General features: G+C 39.6%; 1 protein-coding gene across 9 annotated transcripts in view; it reads right to left on the bottom strand.

The window, feature by feature from the left end:
- Positions 1–13,353, bottom strand: part of HTR1F (5-hydroxytryptamine receptor 1F) — a 117,618-nt gene that overhangs the window by 38,852 nt on the left and 65,413 nt on the right. The gene's annotated exons all lie outside the window — the stretch shown is intronic.

Below are 13,353 nucleotides of genomic sequence, written 5' to 3' on the forward strand. Positions count from 1 at the left end.
CCACATGAAATTACTTAGAAAGGTAAATGTTGTTTTATATGTTAACTTATAAATATATATATAGAGGACATGAATTCACTATTTATAATGCCTGTCTACAGTATGAAAGATGTTGACATTGGCTCAGCCATAAGCCCTTTGGGGTTTGTATGCTGCTGCTTCCCGTGCAGTGCAATGCCGCCAGCTGTACAGCCCCTTTGCTCCTCTCCCCAGTCCTTCTCCAGTAAAATGTGTGAGTTGTCTTTCTCACTTCAGAGCTCTTTTCTCCCCAGTGTGCAGAACCACGTACTTCTCTGTAGTGTGTTGCAGAGGCACCGAGTCACTTGTAATTTGTATTTTCTTCCACAAGAAACAACGCCGCTAAGCCCATTTACTGGGGATTAATCTTTCTGTCTTTTACCCTTTGAGTTGCTGCCAATCAGCTATTATTTATAAACCAAGCTCTTGGGTGATGATAGCAATCTCATAACTCACTGCTCAGTTTCTGCCCTAACTTACTGAATCTACTGGCATAAATTCAAGCATGTATTGCTACCCATTTCTAATTTGGTCAAATACAGATCAATTTTGTCAACATCTTATTGCCCGTACTGGGACATCAAGCAAGCAGCTAATGTCACTTTTCATCTGCCCCATACGACTGTACAGATGAGAAATACAGGGAAGGAGTTACTCTGCTCTGGTCTCCTAAGGGATTATTCAGAAATGCTATCTACCCTGCAGTGCTTAAAAACAGGAACACTACTACTGAAATCCCCCCCAGGAGAATGCACTCTTGGAGAAGAGAGGGGCTCTGAATTTCAGAAATGAAGGTTGGTCCTTTTGAGGATGCCAACACTGAGCTTTAGCACTGTTTCTATGGAATGGCCTCTATAACTTGTTCCTCTCTTTGCCTCTGAAGCTATTGCAGTCTTTCTGATAAAATCTTCGTACTGCACTGCTCCCAAGAGAGATGCAGAAGCAAGGAGAGAGATACGTATTCTTTCGTCTATGGCTTGCACCATGCTTCAGTTAATCTCTAGATATGACATGGATGGTTAGTGTTGTGTTAATCAGAAAGCAGTTTTATTCAGATAAGCCTTGGCAATTTTCAATGTTTACTGAGTGAATACTGTATAAGTCTCTTGAACTTGCAAAACTTTCCAAAATAACAAGCTCTCTGTGGGATGTCAAGTATTGTAATTCCTGCTTCAGGCTTTGTCAAATACCTTGACATACCTTCTCTTAATACTTTGCAACATTGCTGCTTCTGATGTTGTTCAAGAAACGCAGAAATGCAAAAACCACAAACGTGGGAGAGGACTGTTCCAAATAAGCCTTTGAATGTGTGTTAAAAAAAATCTCTAACAAAAACCATTTCTTTGAATTCTGGGCACATATTCAGATTGCTTTACTACTATGTATGCAGTTTCTTCCTCCCATAGCAGACATGCAGTGCCAGTTAAAATCCTATCTTATTTGAATAAGGTACTCCACTATTGGAAGTTATTAAAAAAAAATGCCCAAACCTGTTTGAGACCTACAGTTACCAATGATTAGATTTCTACATCTGTTCTGTTAACCATCCCCCATACTTATTTTGTTCTCTAGCCTACAATAACCAACTTGAAATTTACTGCTTTATTTTACTTTCACCATTAACTTGCTTATTGTCGAGAGACTGATAATGTAACTGATGGACATCTGTATTCCATACCACATTATTTTCAAAGGCTTTCTTTTTCCTGTTGCAAGGTGTGAGGCTGATCCTACAGAAGCTTGCTTTGAAGCATTGTTTGTAATGTTAATGTTTAGGTGAAATAGGAAAGAGAGCAGTGAGCTTTTCTTTTTAAGTTAAAAAACCCATAGAAAAGCCAAAGAGTTTTGCAGCTTTATGTTCTTCTGCAGGTTCAGAAAGAGAGGTTCACTCAGACAGCTTTATTCTGTGGGGTGCCTGTGTCCCTTAACCCATTAATAGTGGGGCTCCTATGGGGAGTCACAGAATTGCAGAGGTCTTGGTTGAGTGGGACAGCTGGAAGTCACCTCGTTCAACCTCCTCTTTGTAGCTGGAGGCTTGCTGACATTAGAGAGCAAGTCAGGTATGTCTTTGTTCAGAGGAATTTTGAAAATCCCGAATAACCGAGACACTACAAGCTCTCTGGGCAGCAGTACTGCACTGTCCTCCAGCCTGAACCTCTCAGGACACTATTTGTGAATGACATGCCTTGCTATATAGCCTGCCACTCTCAAAAGCAGTTTGGCTCCATTGTCTTTAAATTCCCTTCAAGTAGTTGTACTAGATCATCCCTTCTTCAGTCTACTGGATCAGCCCTTCTTTGAAGATTACATGAACCCTGCTCCTCAGTCTCTCCTCACAAACCATATGTCCTGGGCCCTGACCATATTGGCAGCTGGACTGTCTCCATGTTTTCCAGATCTGTCTTGAACTCATCCCTCATCCCAAAAGTGGATGAAGAACTGCAAGTGTGGCCTCATCAATGCGGACTAGAGGGGGATAATAACCTCTCAATCCACTGAGCATTCTTAATGTCGTCATTTTGCCTTATTTGTGACAAGAATGCAGTGTTGATTTATGTTAATCTGGCATCCACTGTAACCTCAGGGCCTTTCAGCAGGGCTGTTGTTAGCCCACTTGGTTTTCAGCCTTTGCAGATGTCTGGGGTTATTCTTCCCTGAGCACACAGTTTTGGGCTTTGCTGTGTTGAACTTCATGATGTTTATTTCCTCAGTCCTTAAATTTATGACCAAGTTCCTTTGGATTGAAGCTTTGCCTTTTGTCATGTCCGACACTTCTAATTTAGTATCCTAAAGGGTAATCCAGAAAATATACGGACAAGTTCCTGCTCTGATTTATTCTATTTGGGAATATTTCTCTATCCATTAGCTATAGAGTGAACCATGGAAAACTTATTCCCTAAGCTAAGGTTGGCTTGTAGGGGTCTTCCTTGCGAAGAGACAGTGTATATTGCCTTTAGCTTTCAGAAATTAGAACAGTGGGAGGTACAGACAGACTACAATTGTCTTTTACTGTGCTGTGCAGTGCCCATGTCTGAATGGAACAAGAGCTTTTTTTTTTTTTTTTTTACTGTGATGTACTTCTGCATTTTGTCTGCTTCTTCCTTCCAAATATTGTGTTTCATCTTTAATGGTTATGGCACCCATTAAGCAGAGAACAGTCTTATGATCTAATGGGCTCTACAGACTGTTAGCCTCATTATGGAACCTTAACTTAATGTTCAGACTCTTGGTACATTAATAATTGTTCATCATAAAACTTTGGCTTGTCTTCAAACCTTTTTCGCTCTACTAAGGTTCCATTATTTGTCAACAGAGTAACTTCTAGCCAGTTAACCTATGTTGTGTCTTTCTTGTTAACCTTCCTGTTAACATCATATTAACTACAGACACAATTTTTCTCAGATTTTCATCAGACCTCTGTCTTAGGGATTTTATTGCCTAGAATATTACTGGATATATTTCTGTGCATATTCTTTCCTTTATTTTCATGACTTCTCTCAAGGGATAAATGTTCTCTGCAATCACTTGGGTGTATTTAGCTTCTGCAGTAGTTTTCAACCTTTTTCCCACTGCTTCCCTTCTCTAGCCAATTTGCAGACTACTAAGAATCTTTGAGTAGAAACACAGGTCCCTGCATATTAACTCTGTCCTACACCAGTAAAGTGATGATTTTGGTTTTTGCCTTCCTCATTGTTTTGAGTGGATCTCTTAGAAGCAGTTCATACAAAGGTTTACAGACCCCAAGAAGAAAAAAGTTTTGTTTCATGTGATGGGAAAATTGAAAAGGAATATTCTTCAGCTGTTGCTTACAGTAGAGAAAGCAGTATGCGTTAAGTGGTGATAAGTATATGCGATATATTCTGGCTAGTGTTGCCTACAGGATTCACAACAAAACACATATTTGACTCAATTTATTCACTGAGCAATAAAGGTCTGTTAAGTCAAACCTATCTTTGAGCAACCACAAAAATCCTTCACTTTGATATAGCTCTTCCACCAAAACTTACGACATGAAATCAACGTGCCTCATTCTATCCTTTCTCCTCCAAAGCTAATACATCCTATCTCAACCCAGGTGAGGATTAGGTTAAAGGAAATGTATTTTATCAGGGGAAAAGGTGTACTACTGCTGAGAAGGACAGCAGCAAAAAAGCACTGTGCTGTTGAGTGACTGCCTTGCTCACTCTCAGCAGTAGCAATTTCTCTTTTCAGCCTCTAACCATCCTGAATGCAGTCATATGAAAAGCCCACTGCTGAGGGGGAGTGAGTGTGACATTCTCTTTAGTGGGATTCAGAGCTAAATTAGCTCAGTTCTCCTCCCCCATTTCTTCCTTCATGGATTGCTGTGCTGTGGCTCTGTTAATGAGGCACTGGCCTTGTACAGTGTCTCTTTCTAGTGCCAGAGTTCAACTGAAGTTTGGTAAGGCTGGCTGCAAATGTTTAGTTTTCTATGGTTGGAGGTTACAATTTTTTTTGTTTTTTAAGATGGCTTCATTCATTCTACTGTGCATTGTCTTTGTTTATTGTCTTTTCGGTAAGTGTTAAAAATGACCGATTTTATGTAAAGAGTTGTCTAGGCTTGCAATTTCATTGTCTTCTACCGTGTTCCAGCCATGCGTGAGTTTACTTAAGTCAGAGGACATCTCTAGTGATGCCAGCAGTAACTCGCTGTCATGGATATGGTAGTCTGCTGTATCCATAGAGAGTGAACTTACAGGTAATAACCCTGAAAGTTCCTTGTACTATTTCTGCTTATGAAATGTGGGGTGTGTATGAAAGATGACCCAGAACAACAGTTCACAAAGTGGCCTCTGAATTGGTGGTGGTTTGAGGGCTGGGCAGCACTCTGCTCTTTAGCTAAATAAGTAGCTGTTTTACACTGCTTTGTAAAGGAAACCACCTTTAGTTTTATCAGTGTTCTATCTTTCAGCTCCAAGGTCCTGACTGTGTTTGGCACTAGGGCTTGACAATAAGAAGGGGAGTGCAAGAAATGCACGTGTGGTCACTTATTAAAGCATACCTACAGAAAGTGCTTATTTCTAAATGCCATAAGCTGAAGATTGGCTGATGGTTGAAGAATGAATAATTGCATTCCTTTTTAAATGGCACACTTTAGAAGTGGTGTGGATATCCTCTTTTTTTAGTTGGTCACATGTCTTGATGCAGGAATGTGTTTTAGTTCTTTTTATACTTGGATGAGATTTGAAAGAAACAAAATTAGCGTATGCTGCAACTCAAGCATAAGTTCTTTCCAATGTCCAGACCCTAACTTTAAAAAACCCAGTTCTTTCTAGAATAATTTCCTGCATGCAGTATTGCCATGTGCATTCAATATTCCCATGTTCATTCAGCTGATGTGCCTCATGGTAGGCACCCAAAATTTGGAGCATGTGTGACACGGGTCAGGTAGAAAATGATAGCTGAACTCTCAGATTTGTTGCATCTAACCCCCAGCCATGTGCCTTAGCCGTGATCCCATCCCCTGCCACTGAGACTGGAGTGTGCATGAGGTATGACGCAGAAATCGGTGCTGGCTAACCATGCTGGTGATTTACATGATAAAGCCGATAGAAGAGCAGAAGTAGAGAAGTGCACTAAGGGGAGCAATTTTTAAGTAATTATAGGGTGCCTGAAGAAGGCTGGGTGCTTTCTAGAATGTTTTCTCCTCTAATAGGATTAGGCTGCTTTGGCTACTTGTGTCAAGGCCCTTCCAGACATGCTAGTGCTTTGATTCTTCCCGCTCCCCAGAGGACTGTAGTTAAGAAGATACTGTCTCCCAAGTGTGAAATTATGTTCTCTGAAACCCAACAACAAGAGCTCTTAGTCTGAAATGTCCCCTGCTTCCTGCATTAGTGTTGTTCTGATACGTAGGTACATTATCACGCTTTGGTAAACTTCAGGGGATGTTCCGTCCTCCGGACAATTCACTGAATGCAAAGAGTGGGGATCAAAAAGGAGACATGAAGTAGATAAAGATAAGTGTGTGAGTATGCTTGATAAGTATTTCTTAAATAAAAGCTTATACAGAAGTCTGAGTATTTGTTGAGTTTGCCAGAAATGAGCAATGATGGACTTCCAAGGACTACAAGTTTGGGTTTTGCTGTTTGTTTTTATTTTTTTAACCCTTCTTAAAAAATGCTGATTGTAAATAAAAATGTTGGGAGAAAACTTTCCAGGGTCAGAATCTCTGTGCTAGTGACAAAAATAAAATTCTAAGAGTTGCTACCTCTTAAAGCCCCTTGTTTACACTAGCCAAACACATAGTTATATCAGTCCCAATTTTAAGCTTTTGTGAAGGCAAAAGTCTTTTTGTGAAAATTATGTGTGCAAGGCAGTAATAGAATTCGCTTGAAAACTGGTTTTGAGCAGTAATCTTGACTTTCGACCACACCAATATTACTGTCACATCTGAAAAATATATTTCTCTTGTTTAAGGCACTCCAGCAATAGGAACTAAAACAATTCCTAGGCACGATCTTCCAATGCAGTCACAAAAATTGAGCTAAACCTTCCTTGTTGCCATGCACGCCTTCATGCTGTACTCGAAGTGGGCATGGAGATGGTTTTATTCCCTCCTTCCCTGCACCAGCTGTTAGCCTTTCAAACTTGCATCCTCTCTGCTTCTGTTGTTTAGACTAAAGAACTTAATCTTCTTAGGCCCCATTTTCTAGCTCTTTGGATTTTTTTCTTGTTCTTTTCTGGATGCTTTTCAGTATGTCCCTGCCTCTCTCCCTGTACAGTGCTGAGCTGAGCCAGAGGATTTTAGTTCTTTTTATGTTTTACTATATAGCTGGTTTATGTATTACACTATAATATTTGATTTTTTTTTTCCTGAATTTATTTTTATTTGTTTCTACAGCAGTGTGGCATTGCTTACTTTTGTCCAGCTTGTGATCCCTTAGGTCCCTCTCTGCAGAATTGCTCATAGCCCTGCTTTATGCCTGTGATTATGCCTACCTAAACACAGTGCTTTGAGATCCACTGAGGATGATAGCTATCTCTTTTTAAATGACTATTTTTTCCAGTTTGCCACAAATGCTCTTGTTTTAGGGTCTGTCTGTCAGAGTTGGGCCACAACCCTGAATGCATGTACCAGAGAACAGTAACTGATTGTGTTTGAACCATTGTTCCAGAGGAGGACTTGAAGCTCAGTTTGGAAATATTAACACCATGGACCTCCAAAGAAGGTTATTTTATTTTATTTTATTTTATTTTATTTTATTTTATTTTATTTTATTTTATTTTATTTTATTTTATTTTATTTTATTTTATTTTATTTTATTTTATTTTATTTTATTTTATTTTTTTTTTTTTTTTTAGCAGGAATATTCTAAGGAAAACAGGAAGTATATAGTTTTAAAAGCAAAGTTTGTCATCTCATGTCTCTTTAAGTAGTAACTTTTTGCAGTTCTACAAGTTATGGCAAGTTTCAAATGAGTTGAGTGCAAATGAAATACACTGGTTCCACACCAAGAATTAATGGCAATAACTTGAAGAAGAAAACAAAATGGATGCTGCATAGTAAATTAAGGAATAGCAATAATGAAACTTTGTTTAGTAGTTGTATCTAATTGTGACTTAGCTAATGAACATAAGGCAGCAAATGCAGTGCTAGATACTATACAATACAACCTTCACTTCTTTATGTTCCAAAATTACTTTTGTAATCAATGCTGCTGTCTGCCAGCGTCTTAGTCCCGGCTGGTGACATATCTAAATTATGAAATCACTTATAAGAACTAGCCTGGAAACTTGTAGAAGTATTGCAATTATGCCAGCTGTTTTGGGCGGGGAAAAGTGATACATGCATAAAATGCTAGATTACTGTTTCTTCAAAATGTGTTCATATCCTGAAGATTATTTGTTAAAAGCGCTGGGAGCAAAACATGAAAATAACAACACTATCTGAATCGTAGACAACTGCCTTCCAAACACAAGATTAACTTCGAAGTTGAACTATAAACTTCTTTTTCTGGTATCAGTTCAGTATCAGGACTAGTTAATAGTTGCGTTTGAGAGGAATGGATGACCTGTAATTGCAAGCAGAATAAGTATTTTAGTTATGAGTGTGCATACTTCTGAATAAAAGAGGGACTATGACTGTGTTTATGCCTGTAGTCTGGCTGTTCCTTAGTTAATTAAAACATCTGGTCAAACTGGCATCTGTATTGTTATATACTCAACAGAACACAGTATCTATATTCTTCATTCTGTTTGTTTTCACGGGGCTTTGTGTTTCCTAAAGAATATTTCTGTTAGTGTTGATAATAGCTTTATTTGCCTTGAATCCCTGTATGGATGAAATGAATCCAGATTCACTTAACAGAAGGTTAAAAAAAAAATTATTTAGGCAAGTATTTTAAAGTGTTGTTGAATATATTGGAAAAATCATCCCACACTTAAAATGACAAATGCTTGTATAGGACATATCATTGCTCTGCTGTCATAACGCAGTATGTTGTATGACATTACTGAATCTCCAGGTTTACTAGTGAAGAACAAAATGAAAAATGGAATTTCTACTTCATACCTTAGAGATGAATGTAATCATCATGAAATTCATTCAGGTGATGATGCCTAAAACTATTCACATATTTTCCACTCTAAGATGTGATTTTTCACTTCTTATAGCTTTGCCAAAAAAAGAATTGTTGTGCTGATTTTGTGCCTCGGGATGAACTGTAGTGGGTTGAACTAAAATGGCGTGGCTGTTTCAGAGAAGGAGGTTAAGGAAAAATGTATGATTTTGCTACTATTAATATGTTCACAGCAGCTGGACTGCAAAAAACTTCAAAACTTTGGGAGAAGGGAGATGAGAAATGACAGTGAAGGAGAAGACTCATGGTCATCCCACTATAAACAGCCTGCCCTCCTGGGAAAGTGCTCTGAGCAGATCAGTGTGAACAGAGAAACTGGTGGAGAGGAGACAGCTGGCAAGTGGCTGGTTGTTAGTGGTCACTCTCCCAAAGCTGGGAAAAAATCCCTGTGCCCACCGTCTCTATATTTTTCTCCTATCAGCCAACAGCTGCAACAACCACTGACAGAATGTGTACCCATCTTCCTTCTGCTAGTGGCCAGCCCAAAGACATTAGCAACTTAAAGTACTTCCTTCTGCTCTGTTAGCTCAGTGAAAGAAGCTGGTGGTAGCTATCCAAGGTTATTAAGTCTGTGCTTCAAGGTAACAATACATGCTGGAGTGCAGCTCCATGGAGAGGTACCTGAAGGTTCTGGTCAACAGCAAGTTGAACGTGAGCCAACAGTGTCCCTGGCAACCAAGAGGGCCACCCGTGTCCAGGGGTGCACCAAGCACAGCATTGCCAGCTGGACCAAGGAGGTGACTGTCCCGCTCTGCTCTGCTCTGGTGCGGGCTCACCTGGAGCACTGTGTGCAGTTCTGGGCAACACAGGATAAAGAAGATATTAAGCTACTGGACAGTGTCCAGAAGAGGGCTGCACAGTAGATGAAGGGTTTGGAGGGGAAGCCATATGAGGAGTGGCTAAAGTCGCTTGGTTTGTTCAGCATGGAGGAGAGTGAGGGGACACCTCATCGCAGTCTACAGCTTCCTCACAAGGGGAAGAGGAAGGACAGGTACTGATCTCTTTAGCTCTTTAACCAATGACAGAACCCGAGGGAATGGCAGGAAGATGTGCCAGGAGAGGTTTAGTTTGGACATTAGGAAAAGGTTCTTCCCTCAGAGCATGGTGCAGCACTGGAACAGGCTCCCCAGGGAGGTGTCACAGCCCCAAGCCTGACAGTGTTCAAGAAGAGATTGGACAACACCCTCAGACACATGGTGTGAACTGTGGGGTTGTCCTGTGCAGGGACAGGAGTTGGACTCGATGATCCCTGTGGGTCCCTTCCAACTCAGGATGTTCTGTGATTCTATAATGGATGTTCCAGGGGCTCCCATTTATGGTATTTTAAAAGTATAATATATAAAGGTATAAGGTTGCTCGTGCAACTTTAAGATGATGCTAAGAGTGTGTCAGAATTTTATAGAGAAGGAAGTCGCTGTGTGTTAGACTTCTGCCCACTTTATTACAGAATCAAAGTCTATGTAATGAAAGAAATAAAGAAAATAAAGACTTCAGGATTAGATATTTGTCTCTGGTCCTAAAAATGAATTTTGGCTGTCTCTCTGTGCTAACATCACTTACAAATCTCTGAAGTTACTTAAGTAAAGCTCTTCTTTGTGTAGTCTTCAGTGCCTGACTTGTGAGAGCCTGTGTATGATTTGAAGAAGTGATATGATGCTTTGAAAAACTCCTGTCTGAGAGGTGTATTCTCTAAGCACTGTGCATTGCTAAAAATAAATAAAGCACTGTGCATTGCTAAAACCTCTGGCAACTAAGGCTGTGCTCGTCTTAAGCTGGGTTCCTGCAATTAGTAGATATTGGTGAGCATCTTCTTCCCATCTTTCAAATGAGAACAATGCTGCAAGCCCCTCGGTGGTTGGGGCAGAATTCTTCACTGGGCTTAAGAAGAGGTCTACAGTGATGAACTTCACTGAAAAAGACCATGAGAGAGTGAGCAATTGTAATGCACAGTGGAGGAAAAAGTGTTAATTGGAAAAAAGAATAAGATCTGTCTGTTCACTGGGCCTGGTCCTTTTGACCAGTGATTGCAGGAGAGTCCCATGTGAAAAATAACAAAGCATGGTCCAGTGAAAGACTATATAAAATAGTTGGCATTTGAAGGAGCTGAATTCAAGTTGTACGACAGTTTTAAGCTTGTAGTTTTCTAACTTTTGATTGTTTGTTAGTGAATAATATATTGATATGTTGATGGAGTGTTTATAGGGTCATTTTGGGCTTGCAGGGTCTTTTTTTTGGACACTCTTCATGAACGCAAATGCATATAAACCAAGAGACTACTTACCTTCCCAAATAAGCCTAGAACTGTTTCTTGTTTAACCAATGTATTTTTTACAATGTGATTTTTTTTTCAGGTAGAGCAACAGAACCCAATGATGCAAAAAGCTACTGTACTAAGATTATGAATAGTCTGTGATTCACAATAAATATTTTCAATTTAAATGTATTTCCTTTGAAATCTGCACTTCGGGTGTTTACGGTGGTTTGTTTTACATTTCTAGGCAACAGAAACCTACTTTACTCTGTGTCAGAGAATAAATTAAGTCATCCTTCAATATGTCGCTTTTAATCTGGAGATCATTCTGAAGATATTTTTAATTACTTTGCATCTAGAAATATCAGTCTGATAGTTCACTTAAACTCCTTGAATACTATTTCTTGCAGTTACATTTACTAAAGGAAATCTATGGTTTAAATTGCAACTTCACTGTGTATAAAATGTGTCTTAAAAGTCTCCTTTTCTAATAATTTACATGTGTATATATTAATATAGTATTTTACGACATTACTGTTGTCTTATTTAGGATCCTGGGGAAAAAAAAATTGATTCAGAAAGGACATACATTATTTTTATTTAACTAGCAAGCTACTATTTTTAAATTATATTGAAAATTATCTGAGATACACAATTGTCTTATTTAATTCTGTCTTACCCACAGACCTGATGGACTGCTGTTTGACTTTGTCACCTTCACCTATCATATGTAGGGGAGAGGATATGCTCTAAACTTTGTCTTGCATCTCTGTGCCTTTTCCAAATTCTGATTCCATTGCACAACATATAAGAGCAACCTCAGTCGCTCTCCTGTTTGTAGGAGACCTAGAAAAAGCTTAGGGAGATTGTGAACTGAGAGGCCTCGTGAAGCCTGTCCTGTCATGGTTTCGTTCAACTTCTGTTTTCCCTTTCCCCTTTTTGTCCTGAGGATGTGCTGCCCTTGTACTGTGGCTACATTGTCTTTTTGCCCTGTTTTACTCCAGGGCTCTGATCCTTTTATTATAAATACTGTCTGCCTTACAGCACAAACCAGTTTCTAATAGGGCAAACACAAATACCAAAACCTGGGGAGTTTTATACCTGAGCCTGTGGTAAACTAGTGCTAATGACACAAGGCAACACCATCTCTGTTCCCCTCCAAAAGCAGCCTTTGTATCTTCGAATTCTTACACCCTCATGCCACAGTACAGTCGTGTAATACAAGTGTCATGGTATAAAAGCATTAGTAGACTGGGACATGGCTTTTCATGCTTTTTTACCTGAAAAAAACATGTGATAAGAATAATATTTAATAACTGTGTCCTGGTGCCACAAGGGCTACTGGCTTGAGAAGAACATTAGAGGGCATTATAGGCTCAAACCAAAGATTGCTTTTGTCCCTGGCTCATGGCTCTGGCACTTCCCACTATAAAAATCTGGCAGAGATGCTGAGCCTGCAGGTGTGAAGTCTGGTCCTGTTCACAGTGATGTCTGTGACCAAGTATGCAGGGGCTCCATGGGAAGCACACAGGAGATTTGCCCATGGTTCAAACTTGCACAACTTGTTGAATTTAGCTCTTGTGTTGACTATGAAACTATGAGTAAAATAAGCTGCTATGATGAATTGTGCCTTCCTAGAGTGTCATCTCATTCCACCTGTTGTCGTGTATGAGACTGTCACTATGGCCACCTTTATGTCTGTTCTCAGCTCTGTCAAATAATGGAGTGATAAGAACTAAGGGGCAGAAAAATGTTCCAAGTGTACGCTTATGGAAAAGTGTATGAGTGAAGTGCAGGTAGTACTTCCCTCAGGAACCTTCCCAGTCTCCTGACATTTTCTCCTGACCGTTCAGGAACTACCTGACCATGCAGCAATTTTCCATAGTTTTCTTTCCACAAATTTAGCTAGTTACTGCTGTATTATGTGTTTGCTCCAGAAGAGGCAAGGTCTGGGCAGCATGTATACAAGATGGTCTACACCAGCTGGTTTCATGGCCAAGTTTATTTTGCTGGTGTGCACTACAGAGACAATTTCAATGTAGCTTCAGGCACGTATTTTACAACTGTAATGTTTTCTTTTTCTAGCTGAAGATTAAATTCTAGGTGTTTACTCCTCCTGTGTGGAAAATGATGTATAGCTCTGTAGGAATATCTTAAGCTGGAATAGGAATTCCTGCTTTCCCTAAAGTAGTTTCCATGTTAATTTGCACATCAGCCTCTGCTGTCAAGTTTTAGGTGAGGTGCTACGCTCCCTATCCCTTTAGCTTCTTATATGCTGCTGAACATTGGCTTGCCATATGTGTTCTTACACTCTTACTGATGCATTTGGTTTTGTAAAGGAGTAACCACAGGGCAAGCAAGGTCAAAACTGTCTTTGTTCCAAATGGAAAACAGAATTTCAAATCAAGGCGGAGATAAGCTTTGCAACACTGTCCTTTGAAAAGCAACACTAACTGTTTTTCAGTAATAAAAGTCACCTCTGTAACT

This window comes from Streptopelia decaocto (assembly GCF_964273445.1).
Source record: "Streptopelia decaocto genome assembly, chromosome: 1".
Lineage (NCBI taxonomy): Eukaryota > Metazoa > Chordata > Aves > Columbiformes > Columbidae > Streptopelia > Streptopelia decaocto.